Here is a 16,883-nt window from a genome sequence, read left to right as displayed (position 1 = left end):
TTTAGGTATGGGAATGGGAAGGTGTTAGACTCCCAACCCCATCCAACCTGTAGGTCAGCCTCCACTCATTATATTGTAAATCCTAATCCCGTCAAAGGGTCTTTTAATATGTTATTCTAAATTCACACACATTAACATGTGAACGGTTTTAGACCCCTTAAAAACAACCAGATTAGTTAGCCTAGATTAATTAGCCAAGTTGTTACTTAGTCAAATTATGCAATTCTAGGTTAAAGCAATCAAATAATCATATCAAAATAATAAAGCAGTGAAAAATAAAAGACACAATGATATGATCACCTAGGAAACCACACGGTAAAAACCTGGGGAGGATTTGACCTAGCTATCCTCAAGGTAAACCTGAATCCACTATGCAAAAGAATCGAAGTTCATACAGAAGGACTACAAGCTCCCCGCTTGACTTCCTAATACTACCCACCAGTAGAACTTACTGACACGATCACGTGCAAGCTCCGAATCCACAGACTCCTTCTTTCTTGGATTCTCCAATCAGCTACAAGCACCCACGCTTGATATTCTTTAAGTTTCAATGGTAGCAACCAAGTTGATCATCAAGCTATTGATACTATCTCTAACTTGAAAAACCTAAGTTTTGTGTAAAGGAAAGCTCCTCTAGATCTCACAAGAGACTTACACAAAACAGCAATGTATGAGCAATAATACAACTGGAGCAACACTAAAAAACGTGGCTAGGGTTTAGTTTATATACCTAGGGTAAAAACATAAAACCCTAAATGTTTAATGAAGTAGGGCTGAGTTAAAAATTTTATAGAATAATCAACCTGTGCGATTTTCGATCGATCGAGTCTATTCTTCGATCGATCGAGCCAGGCCGAAAGTCCCAAGTACTTCTACAGCCACTCGATTCCAACTTTACAATAATAAACCAACTTTGAGCAAGCCTAAACAAGACTAAATACATTGTTTTGATCATGGTTTGCCAACATTACAAATTAGAGTTCTAAATACATAAAATCCTAAGACCTTAGAACCTAACAAACTCCCCCTTTGGCAATCCATGACAAAACCCTAATTAAAAGCTTAAAGTTTTACAAGTAAAAAGTCCTTTACAAAGAAATGCTCATAAACTTCAAATTCAGCCTAACTACTATCCATCGGTTGCAAGTGTAGACAGCAGCTTAGTTGAATCAACCTGTATATTCCTGAAATACTCAACAAACGCATAAACACATGTATGACAGAAAAGAGTAAAACAACAGGTATAACATTCTTGTAAGATTCACACAACACAAAATAAAGACATATATGAATGATCAACTCATACATATAAATCAATAAGCAGTGAATCACAAATCAACAAGAATCAATAAAAAACAACATGTATATCAAACAATGTCACTCCCCCTAACATGAATATCACAAAAAAAAATGATATACAAAGTGAAGCACCTAGATACAATCTAAAAACTCCACAAGCTCCTCTCAAAAAGTAACAAAAAAAAACTCTCCCCCTAACTACAAAAACTTTCTACAAGTCAAAACTCCACTCCCCCTTTTTGTGACGGAATGCCAAAGAGCAATCATGAGTCGCCATCAAAAGGAGGTGGTGAGGGTGAATAAAGACGCGCTAAATCGACTCAGAGAGCACGAATCTCATCTAGTAAGTCCACCAAAATCTGACCATGAGCCGCCTGAACAGTCACAGTCACGACAGTCTCCAGAGTACGACGAACATCAAAGTCGGTCGAAGGAGGTGGAGGAACATCAGCAGCAGCAGCATCATCACCAACTGAATCAGGAACATCCTCACCAGCACCTGTAGAAGAAGAAGGAGGAGGTGCGCTACTAGACGGCTCAGACCTAGGGTGTTTAGAACCAGCTCAAAGATGAGCGGGCCTCTGTCTAAGAAAAGACGCACCTATGGGAGCTATCACATGAACGGGCTCAGAGGAAGGGAAGTCACTAAGATCAAGATAGAGCAAAATCCTGTGAATGAAAATAGGATGAACAAGAGCATGTGAGGTAGATGAACTCCTATAAACATCGTTCAAAGAATGAAGAAAAAGATGGGGAAAACTAATAGGAGCATCAGTAACCAGAGCGTACAAAAATACACACCTCTTAAGAGGAATGGTGTGAACATGAGAAATGGGCCAGATGGAATGACACGCTATCCTAAAGAACAGATAGTGCAACCCGGAGAGCTCAGCAGAAGTGATCCTAGGATCAGAACCCCACTGGACAGAAGTCCCAGTGATGTAAGGCAAAACGTCGCTCAACTCGGGAGACTCGTCATATGGATAGACAGGATTCCTAACCAACGGTACCCCTAGAGCAGCAGCCACTACCTGAGGAGTAATGGTGTACTCTACGCCTCATATCCAACTCTTTACTAAAGTGTTGGAATCATAGATGCGGATAGAGATGTTCGAAAAGAACTCTCTAATCAAGGCAGAAGGTGGAGGAGGATTAGAAACATCCAACAAGGGTAACCAGCCCCGACACTCAAAGTTAGCTCTAATGGCAGGATCAAGTTCATCTAACAGAACAGAATGCTCAACCCAAATCTTTATCTTAAGGTTAAGTTTCTCAAAAAGGTCTTGGTTTTTCTCACTCGGAAACCTCTCACGGTCAAAGGAAGGAGGGAAGGGAGAGGAAGAGGGAATAGTCCTACAAGCTCTAGTCTTCCTAGGCATGATGCTAAGGAAAGGATAGAGACACAAAAGAGAAAACTAAAAGAACACAAGAAAACAAAACCAAAGACAGACTGCAAGTTAGCACAAAAAAAACAATAGAATGAAAATCTATATGATGCATGAACAGATGCAATGCCATGATGCATGTACTAATGCAGTAAGCAATTAAGTTCAATTGAGATTAAATTGACAAAATTGGCTTTGAGCAGGGAATTTCTAATAAAAAACCCCAAAAATTGAAAACCACTTGAAAATTTTTTAAACAAATTTATGAATTGAGCATTACAAAACACAGTATATAGGTTATAATGCTAATTTTCATCAATACAACAAGCCAATTTCATCAAATTTTACCCAATTTAACAAAAGCCCCAAATCGGATCAAGAACAAACCCTAGAATTTTCAATTTTTCACCAAACTCAAAATTAATCAAATTAACAAGCAAGAATCATGTTTATGATGTGTCCCCACAAAAACCCAATGATCAATTACACAAAATAGGGCATGAAACAATCAGAAAATCCCCATATGCAAAGTCCGAAAATCTCCCTTAAATGCATGGATTTATGCATTAAAACATGAAAATAAAATCAAAAGGAAGGGCAAAAAAGTCTTACCGGCTTGAGGAAAGAGAAACTTTGCAAAAACTTTGGAGGAAAACGACAAAAAACTGAACTATTGAGCTTGCCTCGTCGGAGAGAGAAAGGAAAAGTTTGAAAAGGTTTTGAAAAGTGTTTAAAAAAGTCAGATCTGATCTTTTTTAAAAAGCTTCTCCACGATTTTCGATCGATCGAAAATTACATTCGATCGATCGAATGAGCCAGTCATTTTGAAACAAACTAGAGCACTTTTTCGATCGATCGAAAAACAGATTGGATCAATCGAAATGGGCAGAGACTCACTAAATTTTGAGAAAAAATCCAGTTTTGAAAAACATAAACCTAATTTTGAAAAAAAAAAACAACTCCTCAAAGCATTAAACAATGAAAGCAAAATGCATGAGTATGTGATGGAATGCTTTTTCAAAAACCCAAATTTTTTAATCCCAAATTTTGTCAGAAACAAGTTTCAATCATTCTCCCATTGAATTTCTCAAGCAACAAAAATGTTGTGCACAAATCTCAAGATATTTTCAAACTTGGTTGGTCAGACCAAAAACACACACACTAGCATGTACAGTGTTTAACAAAGAGTAACTTGTGTAGTGTGTGATACTAGTAAAAACTTGAGATACATGTGAAGTGATATGTGAATAGCAATCAAACACAAAGTCTACACAATTCATCACATAGAATTTAAAAGAGACTATCACCTAAAGAGTTACATCCTATAACTCTCACATCTCCTAGAACAAAAGCTTGCAATTATGTAAGTTTCTTGCATTTTTGCCTCTTATTTGTATGAAATGGAATTCAGCCTAATAGTACACACCGGTTTGAATTAAGTGAATTGGCATCAAGCCTAATAGTACACACCAGTTTTAATTTAATATGAGGCTACACCTTAGTTCTTTTTGTGCATGTGCTACACTTTCTCGAGCACACAATCTTATGATATGCACTAAGGTGTTCATGATTGGCTAGTGAACAGTGGTGAGATGGTTATTTATGCCTTTCTCAAAAGAATCAAGTCCGACATAAAGAAACATGACAGAAAGACTCAATTAGGTCGAGTCTTTTGCATCCAAAACCTTTTAGATGCATCACGAGCATTGGAGTTCTTATTCACATTCGAGTGATTTCCAACTCCAGGATTGGAATAAAGGTTCAAAACCTTTACCAATTCACCAATAAGTGTCATAGGATCTTGTGCTTGAGACACAAACACTTTTGGTTTATTTGCTCTCTTAGCAGCTTGAAGCTTGTAACAATTAGGACGAATGTGTCCAGACTTACCACAAAAATGACACACCCAAGCAGGTTTACCATGCATCTTGTCCTTAGAAAGGGTAGGTTTAGTTTCTCTCAGATTAACCCTATTCTTCTTAGGAGGTGAAACTTCTACGGGTTTGACTACCTCACTCACAGCTGGCTTGACAGTTTCACTCACAACCTCACTCACCGAAGGTTTAGAAGAAGAAGAAGGAACAAAATTCGTGGAATGCGGTGCAGAGTCAAAGATGCTTTCAACATAATCTAATCCAGATTTATCAGAAGGATACTTTTGGAAGCATGTAATCAAGTTTAGAACGAGCAGATCTAGCAACAGAAAAATCATGTTCCAAAGTTTTTACTTTATCAAGCAAAAGCATGTTCTCAGATTTAACATTGTTCAAAAGATCATTAGCATCAAACAGTTTAATAAGCAAATTTTTCTTTTCAAGCTCAAGAGAATCAATTTTCTTCAGGCCAAATTCTACATTCATAGCATCCCTAACAGCAATTTTGCAGAGTTTATTGTAGGCCTCTTGAAGATCTGCATCCTCAGAGAGTTCCCCATCAGAAGGATTCTCTTCAACAGATATGCTTTCATTGACTACAGCAGTAGCAGTGAAAGCAATGAAGTTTCCATTCTCATCACATCCAGACTCATCATCGGAAACCTCATTATCACTAAGGGTTACAGCCATAACTTTACCCTTAGTTCTTAAGAATATAGGACATTCAGATTTCACATGACCATACCCTTGACAACCAAAACACTGAGGACCCAAAGAATTATTTGAAAATTGACCAACTTTCTCTTTAGGTTTTTCAAGGTTATTAACTTTAGTGGGATCATTCTTCCTAAAATTTCTAGGTTCAGCAGTGTATGTACATCTTGCCTTTCTGTTGGTATTTCTAAGAAAGTTTTTGAAATTTTTGGCAAGATAGGCAATCTTTGTAGCAGAGAGCTCATCATCAAATCCACCACCATCAACATCATCAACAGACTTAAGAGCCATTGTTTTGGATTTGTTCACTTTAGGTAGGTCAGACTCATAGGACTGAAGAGATCCTACAAGCTCATCAACAGGGATGGAATCCACATCCTTGCTTTCAGTGATGACAGTCACTTTAGGTCTAAAGTCTTCAGTTCAAGATCTAAGAATCTTCCTAACAATTTTAGGTTGATCATAGATTTCACCCAAATTAAAAGCAGAATTGACAATATCATTTAATTTAGCATAGAATTCATCAAAAGATTCATCATCAAACATTCTAATGCTTTCAAATCTAGAAGTCAATTGTTGCAATTTATTGATCTTAACTGCCTTTGTGCTTTCATGCACAGTTTGGAGGATTTTCCAAGCAATATGAGCAACCTCAATATTAGAGATCCTCTTAAATTCCTCCATAGAAACAGCATTGAAGATGGCATTCATAGCTTTGCTATTGAAGCCAGCTGCTTCTTTTTCAGAAGTTTGCCACTCACTCACAGGAGTAGTGGGCTTCTCCCATCCGTACTCAACAGAATTCCAGACTCTCTCGTCAATGGATTTCAGGAATGCTTTCATTCTTACTTTCCAATAAGCATAGTTGTTCCCATCAAAGTGAGGAGGAACAAACAGAGAGTGTCCATTCTCCATGACAACAGGGGTCAAGGATTAGCTCAGAGATCAAGAAATCTCCAACAAAAGAGCTACCTGCTCTGATACCACTTGAACGGTTTTAGACCCCTAAAAAACAACCAGATTGGTTAGCCTAGATTAATTAGCCAAGTTGTTACTTAATCAAATTATGCAATTCTAGGTTAAAGCAATCAAATAATCATATCAAAATAATAAAGCAGCGAAAAATAAAAGACACAATGATATGATCACCCAGGAAACCACACGGTAAAAACCTGGGGAGGATTTGACCTAGCTATCCTCAAGGTAAACCTGAATCCACTATGCGAAAGAATCGAAGTTCATACAGAAGGACTACAAGCTCCCCACTTGACTTTCTAATGCTACCCACCAGTAGAACTTACTGATACGACCACGTGCAAGCTCCGAATCCACGGACTCCTTTCTTGGATTCTCCAATCAGCTACAAGCACCCACGCTTGATATTTTTTAAGCTTCAATGGTAGCAACCAAGTTGATCATCAAGCTATTGATACTATCTCTAACTTGAAAACCTAAGCTTTGTGTAAAGGAAAGCTCATCTAGATCTCACAAGAGATTTACACAAAACAGCAATGTATGAGCAACAATACAACTGGAGCAACACTCAAAAACGTGGCTAGGGTTTAGTTTATATACCTAGGGTAAAAACATAAAATTCTAAACGTTTAATGAAGTAGGGCTAAGTTGGAAATTCTGCAGAATAATCAACCTGTGCGATTTTCAATCGATCGAGTCTATTCTTCGATCGATCGAGCCAGGCCGAAAGTCCCAAGTACTTCTGCAGCCACTCGATTCCAACTTTACAATAATAAACCAACTTTGAGCAAGCCTAAACAAGATTAAATACATTGTTTTGATAATGGTTTGCCAACATTACAAATTAGAGTTCTAAATACATAAAATCCTAAGACCTTAGAACCTAACAACATGCATCTAACATCCAAGCATGACATATGTCCCACACTCATCCATAGCATAAAACTCTACCATTCATTTAACAAAATATATATATCAAAGGGCAACAAGCACAATACAAAACATTATCATCAATTAAGGGAATTAATCAAGCATATTCATCATGTTCATTAACCAAGAAAGTTCACTGTGTTCATCAACCAAATCAAATGCATATTCATGTGATTATGCGTTTCTTACATCACTTACCTCGCTGCACCATAACACCTCAGCACCTATGCATCAATAAATGTTCAATTTCTCATGAATGTTCATATGTTTCAACCAAGATATAAACCCTAATTATCAATCAACAAATAAAGCATGTGAAACATGTTATTCTACTAACCCTAATGCTAAACATATGAAAACTAGACTTAACAAGACCTAACTATGTGATTAAAACTAAGCAAAACAAATAAAATAGTAAGTACCCTAAATTTGGGTTTCTAGGCACGAACATTCGTGCATGTATATGAAGTATACGTACGCATGCCTCGAGTATGCATATGCATAAATAGGGTATGCATACACATGCCTCTAGTATGTGTACACATACATAAAGTACACGCACGCATACAGGCCCAAAAACACAATTTTAAAGCAAGCAACAAACAACAATCAAACAAAACCTAGCATGCTTCTAATATAAAACTAAACAACCTAAACTAACAACAAAGATATCAAGGATAAAAAATAAAATAAAATAAACAAAGCAAAAACTATTCCTAAACATGCATTGGATCTAACAACAAACAAGAGCAACAATTAACACATTAAAACATGTTCATTAATATATCCAATCATTCAACTCATTAATCAAAACATGATGAGACCCAACAAATTGAACCTAAACAAATCAAATCATATTTCTAAGAATAAATAATACATAAACAAAATTAAGGAAGAGCCATGAAGAGAGACTCACCATGCTTATAGGACACAACTTGTTTGATATTTAACTGGCTCCTTAGTGCCTACACAACAAGATTCAATGAGATATCAAAGAAATCAAAGGATTCAATAGTTTATAGGTAATCACAACTCAAAATAAAAAGATGTTATTGAAAAAGCTTTAGAAAGAAAGATTGAAAAACATTTCTTGGAACGAGATCAATAGTTTCTGCCATAATGGTAATAGAGAGAGGTTTTGAAGAGCCAAAAACGTGCTTAGTGCTTGATGTGCAGAAAATTCAAAGTTAGAAAAGAGTTTTGGAAGAGTTTAGGTAAAAAATCAACTCTCTCTTGCTAGGGTTTCAGTTTGGAGGTATAAGATTGTATTTATATGTTTAAACTAGAATTTTCGGTGCTTTTTAGACATCTTTGGACGTTCTCAAAGGTCTAGGGGCCAGCCCACATCAAAGAATGATGTTTTGGGCCCCTAAAACTAAAGTTTTAGAGTTTTGGAATGTGACCTGCGTACACAAATATGTGCATGCGTATGCATGCATCCCCAAAATCCCTAATTTTAACTACTGGGTTGACCCGTCTTCAAATGGTCATAATGCAATCAATATAAGGCCAAATTAGGCCAAATTTGTATTCAAATTAAAGTCCAAGATGTCTACTTTCTAATGAAACATACCTCACTAAAAAATTATTTGTGGATCAAAAGTTATGGTTAAAATAGTGAGAAAATGTCATTTTTCACCATCATTTTCAAAGTGATTTGAGCACTTTTGAGTTGTGATTACTTCCACACTATCAAAATAGCTTCAATTACCTTTTGTAGACATGTCAAGCTCATCATTGGGACCAGGGACTAAATTTTATTAACCGGGTGCAAAATGAAGTGTCTACACCAAGAGCAATTTTCTTGAGGATGGCGACATCAACACATTTCTCTTCCAGCATAATCTTGAATTTGAGATTGGTCAAAGAGTCGACATGGCTTGGAATGCATGCGCTTATCATGGCTTGAAATGTAAGACATGTAATTGGCTTGATGTGCCTAAATATGTCACGACTTTGGATGCATGAGCTTGTCATGGCTTGGAGTGCATGAGCGTGTCATGGCTTGGGTGAGAGAGGATTAAGTTCGGATTTCCTTCATTGTTGGACGTCCCCTGGTGTAATTGTGATTTATATTAGTAAACAATAGCCATAGCTAAGCATTAGTACATATGATTTATAGAAAATATTTTGGCAACAAGTTTAAAGTATAGAAATGATTTAAATAGTGTAGAAATATCAATTAACCAAAGGAGTGCTTGAGAGTCTTGGCTTAAGTGTGCTTTAGCGCTAGCATATCGCTTATATGAGTTGAAGACTTGGTGTATGGAATATCTAGCGACTTGCGGTGGGCTTAGCTATGGCCTTTAGAAATTTGGTAAATACTTTATTTAGTGAAAACGCCAAAAATATTCAACTGGAAAGGGTCGCACAAACCATCAACTATACTCGTCCCAAAACGAGTCATTCACCCGTGGCAACCCTTATATGCTCATTGCTAACCCCAAAAGCAATACAAACTCAATAATAACGAAGACATATGTTGAGGAGATGTTGAAAATTTGCTTTTAGCGTTATCATTGGTGGTTCTTGGGTTGAAATTGATGTGTAGAGCTTTACTTTGTTGATTATTGACCGGAGCCATCATTCCCTTTGCGGTTGGACTTGCGGCTCACCATTTTTGCATTTTCAATCTACAACAAATTGTTTTCACAAATATCATGTAAAGCATAAGATATAGGATGATTCATCCATAAGTATAATAGCTAAAAGAGTATACAAATGAATAGAAGAAAATTTTTCCCATGAACAAGAGAGTTAGTTCCTCCTCCATCCTCAAAGTCCTTTTCTTCTTGGATGGTTTTCTGCATCATGATGCTCCTTTTGTGGTAACAAGCATCATACGACGCCTTTTGGAATGAAAAGCTGGTGCTGATAGCATCATCTTTTGTTGATTTCACATCTTCAGAGATATAATTCCTCATGTTTCAACTACTCGACTCCCTAGTGGAGTCACCAAAATGTTTGGGGTGTTTTTGTGACAAGGGCCAAAACTTCAAGATTAGCCCAAATCTCCCTTTGGGTTCTTTAGAAATGTTTATTTGTGGAGAATCAAGCCCGAAATTCCAAATGTATAATGAATAAAAGGTTAATGGTGCTTTAGCAAGAGAGAAATTGAAATGCCATAATTGAAATACAAGAAAATGCAGAAAAAGTACACAAAAACACAACATGTCTAAAACTTCGACCCATAATCAGCGAGAAAATGAAATTGAGAGAGGTTGTGGGGAAGAGAAGGAAGGTTCCCTTGTACCTATATTTCCACCCCTTGCCTTTAGAATTGTGCGAATGTTAGCTGGTTGAATGAGCTTTTGCTCTAAAGTTTCAATTCTGAGGGTAGAACGTGGTGGGTTGGTTTTTAGGCTGAAGGAAGAGTTTTATATTGAGTTTGGAGTGTTGCTAATGACTAGCTTTTGGTTAATAGAAAAGGCTTATGACCCCAAGATGTTAAGCAAGTAGTAATTTTCAGGTTTGCTTTTGTTTGGATAAAAGGAAGGCTTACTTTTATCATCATTAAGGGAAATGCTTGACCAAACCCTCATTGGCTCCCCCTTTTCAGTTGTTTCAAACCATTGGGAGGCTCACCTAAATGAGGGCTAGTAGCTGAAGTTGGCCAATGAGAGCCAACCATTTTTAAAGGAAAAAAGGGTTCAGGCAGAAACTTTGAACCACAATCAGCCAGAGAATAAAAGCTATTTTATGGTGAAAATTTTAGGTACAAGACCTCCTTCATGAACCTGAGGTGCTACCAGTGTCCTTTGTCCACTTGGTAGCACACATGTGCTAGACTCATGCAAAAGGTCCAAAAGAAGCCGACCCAAACCTCCAAACTACACTTCCTCAATTTCCCTAGATATGTCACATGGGCTTAGGTCATTCTTAAAAGAATAAAATAAATTATAATACATGAATTGAACCCACAAGGCAATTGGACTCGATTGAATTAAGCTTGTAAAAAATATGTCACGAAAATGGGTATCAACAATAATCATATGATTTGATTTCATTGAGATTCTTGAAACTTTCCTCTTCAATTTCTTCCTCAACAGTCTCTACCATCTCGATGTCAAGTTCTTTCTCTATGATAGGATCTTTATTATTTTCCTCCATAGTAATCTTGATTTTAGGATCTTCTTCCATAACAAGACCTTCATTAATTTCTTCAGTAATCTCTATATTTTGTTCTTTGACTTTTACATAATCTTCAAGAACAATATTTTCTTCAACATGCAATTCTTCCTTTAATGGTAGAATATTTTACTCTTCAAAATAATTCAAGTATGAAAGTTTTGGCCAATAATAATCTTGTTTTGTATACGACAAAAGTTCATCACAATCCAAAGGATAAAAGTTAGCAAGCATCTTTTTCATCTTTGGGCATGAACGAATTTTGTCTTCACCATGTTGGATTCTATTAGATTGTAATCATTCCCACCAACATAAGGCATATTCACTAAGTTTATACAAAGCAAGTTTAACTTTTCTCTCATCACAAATATTCTCATAATCAAATAAATCATCTAGATCAAGTAACCAATCAAGAAAATCTCTTTATAAAAATAACCATTAAAACTTGCAATTCTCTTATAAGGTATATATGAGATTTGCTTACCAATAGGTTGCCCGTGAGTTACGTCTCCACTGCAGTTATCCCTATTGTTTCCATTCTTCAATGGCGCCATTCTAGCATAGATACTTGTGAGTGCTTGTTGTATGTCACACAATACTCGCTAAGTTATTCGTCGTTGTTATAGTGGTGGTTTTCGTCTCGTTTGTTAGCAATCAAAACAGGGTAAGTCAAGGCTCTAATACCAACTGATGTTGCGGAAGCTTGAAGAAAGCACACACAATGCTCTCTTAATGGAACAAAAACTAAACTGTTAATTTCTGTGTAGTAAACCTTGAATCCACGAGGGGTTCCTTGAATCCACAATGTGATAAACTGGAATCCACTAGAGAAAGAATTCGACAAAAGTTTGTATTTTATTAATAATAGTCTCAAAACTTAATTGCCTTTGGAGGCTACAATGCGTTTAAATAGTAAAAAGCAAAACCTAGGGCAACTAGAACCCTAAAGGCGACTATGAAAGTATATAAAACCCTAATTAGACTAATCAACATTAAAAGCACCTAAAAACAAGGAAATAAATAACTTAAACTTAAAATAACAAAAATTAAATAAAAATATTAAAATAAAATAATTACAAAATTTGAATATTAGTCAGTGTCTTACATCAGATTGTTATTGTTATTTTGAGATTAAGACTTGATTGTTGTTATAATATATAAATATGATACTAAGTGAATAATATAGTACTCAAGCAGGAGAGGGGGGAGAGGGGGTTGTTTGGGATTAGGACTTGATTGTTGTTATAATATAGTACTCAACGCAGCGAGAGAGGGGGGATGGTGGCATTGTACACATTATTGTGGCCATCAATTGCATCAATGCCATAAATCATAGAAATCTCAAGTTCTTATTGGTGGAACATAAAATAGAACATAAAAAGTGGTACAGAGGATTTGTATTCGGGAATGACACACTTAATTTGCAAAAGACTTGAATAACCTCTTTTTTTTTTCTTTTTTTCTTTTTTTTTTTCTTTTCTAAACAGAAGGATTGAATAACCTTAATTAATTCGCATCGAAAACTTAACTCACAATTTGCATCAAAAACTTAACTCCTAATTTGCATCCCGTACAGCTTTATCTTTGATAAAAGATACAATTAGACGTAAGCTAAAAAAGGATAAAAAAGAGAAGGTTGTATATCACAGCAGATTAGCCTAACTTCCATTCTAGTGACCTTATAATACTATAAAGCAATACAAGCACACATAAAGAATCCCTCAAATTATAAAAATTCCAGCTACAGTCCATGTCAGGTAACACTCTTACAACTTATACTAGTTTGAACTCAGAATTATGGCAGCCCCCTCTACTCATGAAAAGATGCTTAGTTTAGCCCTAAAGCATTCACTATTACGCTTGTGTTTAGAGAAAAATCTAGACAGTAATAGACTATGCCTTGATTCATAACATAACATTCACAAAGGACAAGATAAAGGATAAAGAAATTTCATTTTGTTCTTTATTCTTCAATGTGTTGAGATGTAAAATGTCAACCATTTTAAGTGAATAACATATGAGATTCTAAACAAATGACCATATGATGAGTAGCTTTTTTTTTTTTTTTTTTTTTTTTTTTTTTCTTCACATAGAACATGGAGAGACAATGATTTATCTAAGAGTGAGAACACGCTCATCCGACAGCTTTCAATTACATTATGTAGTTCAGTTAGTTAGATTCTGAGTCTTTGTCAGGTGACTCATCCTCCATCTGCAGGGTCAAATTTGGAGATGCTCCACTTTTGTATTGTTGGACTATCAAAACTGATGCTGTTGTTGAGAAATCAGGTGAAGTCAGCAAAACTCCTACAGGCCCCAGTTCTGAGCAATCATCACTCCTGCCTAAATCTAAGGCTGCTTCACATTCAGGCCTTCGACCAACCAAAAACAGATTGCAGCGCTTAGCTCACTGAGCACAGCAATTGTATCTGCAGCATTTCTAACCAATTTCTCTTCATATTTGATAGAGTCATCCTTGCCATATTTTGCTTGAATTCAGCAAGGAACTCCTCATCTGATGACCTCAATTTGGAGCTAGCGGCTTCTATATTCACTCTGACAATTTCTCCCATGCTTTCAGGTTCCACTATGAAACGAATGACCGTTAGTCTTATACCAGGGTGCTCAGCCATGCGAACCCCATAAGCAAGGGCTTCACGGTCATCACAGCCCCAAAGAAGGGGACCATAATGAAATAAGAAACATTACTTGCTGCTACTTGGGTGGTTCCACCAAGCCCACGATCAACCAAAATCCCTACTGAGCACCGTGCATGTTCAAGAACCTTACGATTAACCAAACGAAAGTCACTTCGGGTAGTCTCTAGTGAACCATCCACTCTTTGGTGCTTATGGAATGGAAGAATTATGAGTGCAGCTCTATTGCTCTCAGCAGTGTTACAGATGTCATCATGCATGCCAGGCATTGATGAGATTGCTTTCATTGACCGGATGGACACACGACTCAATTGCCTGAAAGCCTCAAACGCCACAACAACATGGTTAGCATCTGATTGCTGGCTCTTATTCCAGAAGGGCAACCCGTTTTTTCTTGCCTTATGTACCATTATTATAGCTGAGGACCTCTCAGAGAGTTCCATGAGGTGCAGTGCATACACAGAAAGTCCTTCACGCTTCTCAGATCCTCTTGAGGCCTCAAGGAGGTTAATAATTGATGGAATGTTTCTTGCACTGTGGTAGCAAATCAAAATCCTAAGTTGGGTATTTGGATTCTTCCTTTCAATTGTTCTATTCTTGTAATCAGCCATTCTTTTCCTTTTTTCTGGCTTATATATAGCCATGACAATAGGTGTGTGATGAAGGTGGTGAACAGGGCCATTAGAACCATAATGGCAAAAGTCTGGTCATTCAATACCTGCAAATGCAAAAAGCAAAGCTGTTAGAACCATAAGATTTTGATTCTCACCATAAACCGAATGAACACTCACATTACTATTGCAATCATATTTAAAAGCATTTTTGATCTTTTTGCTTTTTATTTTCTTTGCATATTTTTCTTTTTAAGCATATCATGCATGGGCATATAAGAGAGAGAAAAGAAATACCCAAGATGTTAAGCATTGACATTGCACTTTTGCTATGCCGAAGCATACGGATGTCTTTGACATTGCACTTTTGCTATGCCGAAGCATACATGTGTCATATTATGATTGGCGAGCAACAGTGGTGAGATGGTTATTTATGTCTTTCTCTTAGGATTTTCTAGTCCTACTGGTCAAAAAGAGTGATATGAGTGTTAAGTTCAAGAGATAACTTAATCTTACTCATCACAAACAAGAGCCACAAATCTTACTTGCTTAGTTGTGCATAGAGATGCTCATCTAAGCTATAAAAGATACAAAGTTTAGAAAATTTTGTTTCAATAGCCATCCAAGGTACACAAGTACCAATGTACACAAAACACACATTATTTTTGTATTTTCTGATTTTTTTAATTTTTTTTATTATTTTTTTATATCAAAAAAAAAATAAACAAAACTGAAAATGAACAAACAAAAACATGTTATCAAAGCAAAGTATAAAACTAGATGCAAATGCATGAGGGTGAAGGACAAGAGAAGGAGATCAATCCTTGGAGATGACACCAATGTTTTGACGAAGGAATTCAAAACATTTGCTGTCAAGAGGTTTGGTGAACAAGTCAGCCTTTTGATCATCAGTATGGATAAACTTAAGAGTGAGAGTACCATCTTCAACAAGCTCCCTAATGAAGTGATGTCGAATCTCTATGTGTTTGGTTCGAGAATGTTGAACCGGGATTTTAGAGATATTGATGGCACTGGTATTGTCACAGTAAATAGTGAGATGCTCTTGACAAATACCATAATCATAAAGGAGTTTTTGCATCCAGAGGAGTTGAGTGCAACAGCTACCGGTAGCAATGTACTTAGCTTCTGCAGTAGATAAGGAGATGAAGTTCTGCTTTTTGCTTATCCATGAGACGAAATTGTTACCCACATAAAAACAACCCCTCGAAGTACTCTTTCTATCATCAACATTGCCAGTCTAATTAGTATAAGAGTATTCAGCTAAGACATCATTTGTGTCCTTACTATACCACACACCAAACTCAGCAGTGGTTTTGACATACTTTATAATTCTTTTTAAAGCAGTCATGTGTGATTCTTTAGGGTTAGCCTAATATCTAGACACACTCCAACACTGTAACTAATGTCAAGTCTACTAGCAGTAAGGTAAAGAAGACTACCTATCATGCTTCTATAAAGAGAAGGATCAACACTCTTGCCTAACAAGTCTATAGTGAGTTTAACATTTGGACTAATAGGGATTCTAACAGAACTAGCAGATTCTAAACCAAACTTTTTCACAAGATTCTTAGCATATTTAGATTGAGATAGAAATATACCTGAATCCTATTGACGTATCTATAGTCCAAGGTAGTGAGTCAGCTCTCCAATCATGCTCATCTCGAACTCGGCTTGCATGAGTTTTGAGAAGCCATGAGTGAGTTCATCCTTAGTTGAACCAAAGATGATATCATCAACATAGACTTATGCAACAATCAACTTGCCATCTTCCTTCTTGATGAAGAGTGTTTGATCAGCCTTTCCTCTTGTAAACCCATGTGACACCATATATTGTTTAAGTTTATCATACTAAGCTCTAGGGGCTTGCTTCAACCCATAAAGTGCCTTCTTAAGGTACAACAGATGATCTGGAAAGTGTGGATCAATGAATCCTTTTGGTTGAGCCACATAAACATCCTTTTTAAGCAACCCATTCAAGAAAGCAGTCTTCACATCCATCTAATAGAGTTTGAACTTCAAATGACATGCTAGTGCAAGGAGAATTCTGATGGACTCCATACGGGCAACTAGGGCAAATGTTTCATCGTAATCCACTCCTTCCATTTGAGAGTATCCTTGAGCTACAAGCCGAGCCTTTTTGCGAATCACATTGCCTTCTTCATCAGTCTTATTGTGGAATATCCACTTTGTACCGATGATGTGCTTACCCTCCGGTTTAGGTACTAGAGTTCAAACATCATTCCTCTAAAACTGAAGTAGTTCATCATGCATTGGTTTAACCCAACTTTA

General features: G+C 36.6%; 1 pseudogene; it reads right to left on the bottom strand.

The window, feature by feature from the left end:
- Positions 1-13,246: 13,246 nt before the first annotated feature.
- LOC136061591 (cation/H(+) antiporter 18-like) lies at positions 13,247-16,592 on the bottom strand (annotated as a pseudogene).
- Positions 16,593-16,883: the final 291 nt, after the last annotated feature.

Source organism: Quercus suber, unplaced genomic scaffold, assembly GCF_002906115.3.
Source record: "Quercus suber isolate HL8 unplaced genomic scaffold, Cork oak 2.0 scaffold_332, whole genome shotgun sequence".
NCBI lineage: Eukaryota > Viridiplantae > Streptophyta > Magnoliopsida > Fagales > Fagaceae > Quercus > Quercus suber.
Note: the sequence above shows the minus strand (reverse complement) of the source record. Positions and strands in the feature narration are given on the sequence as shown.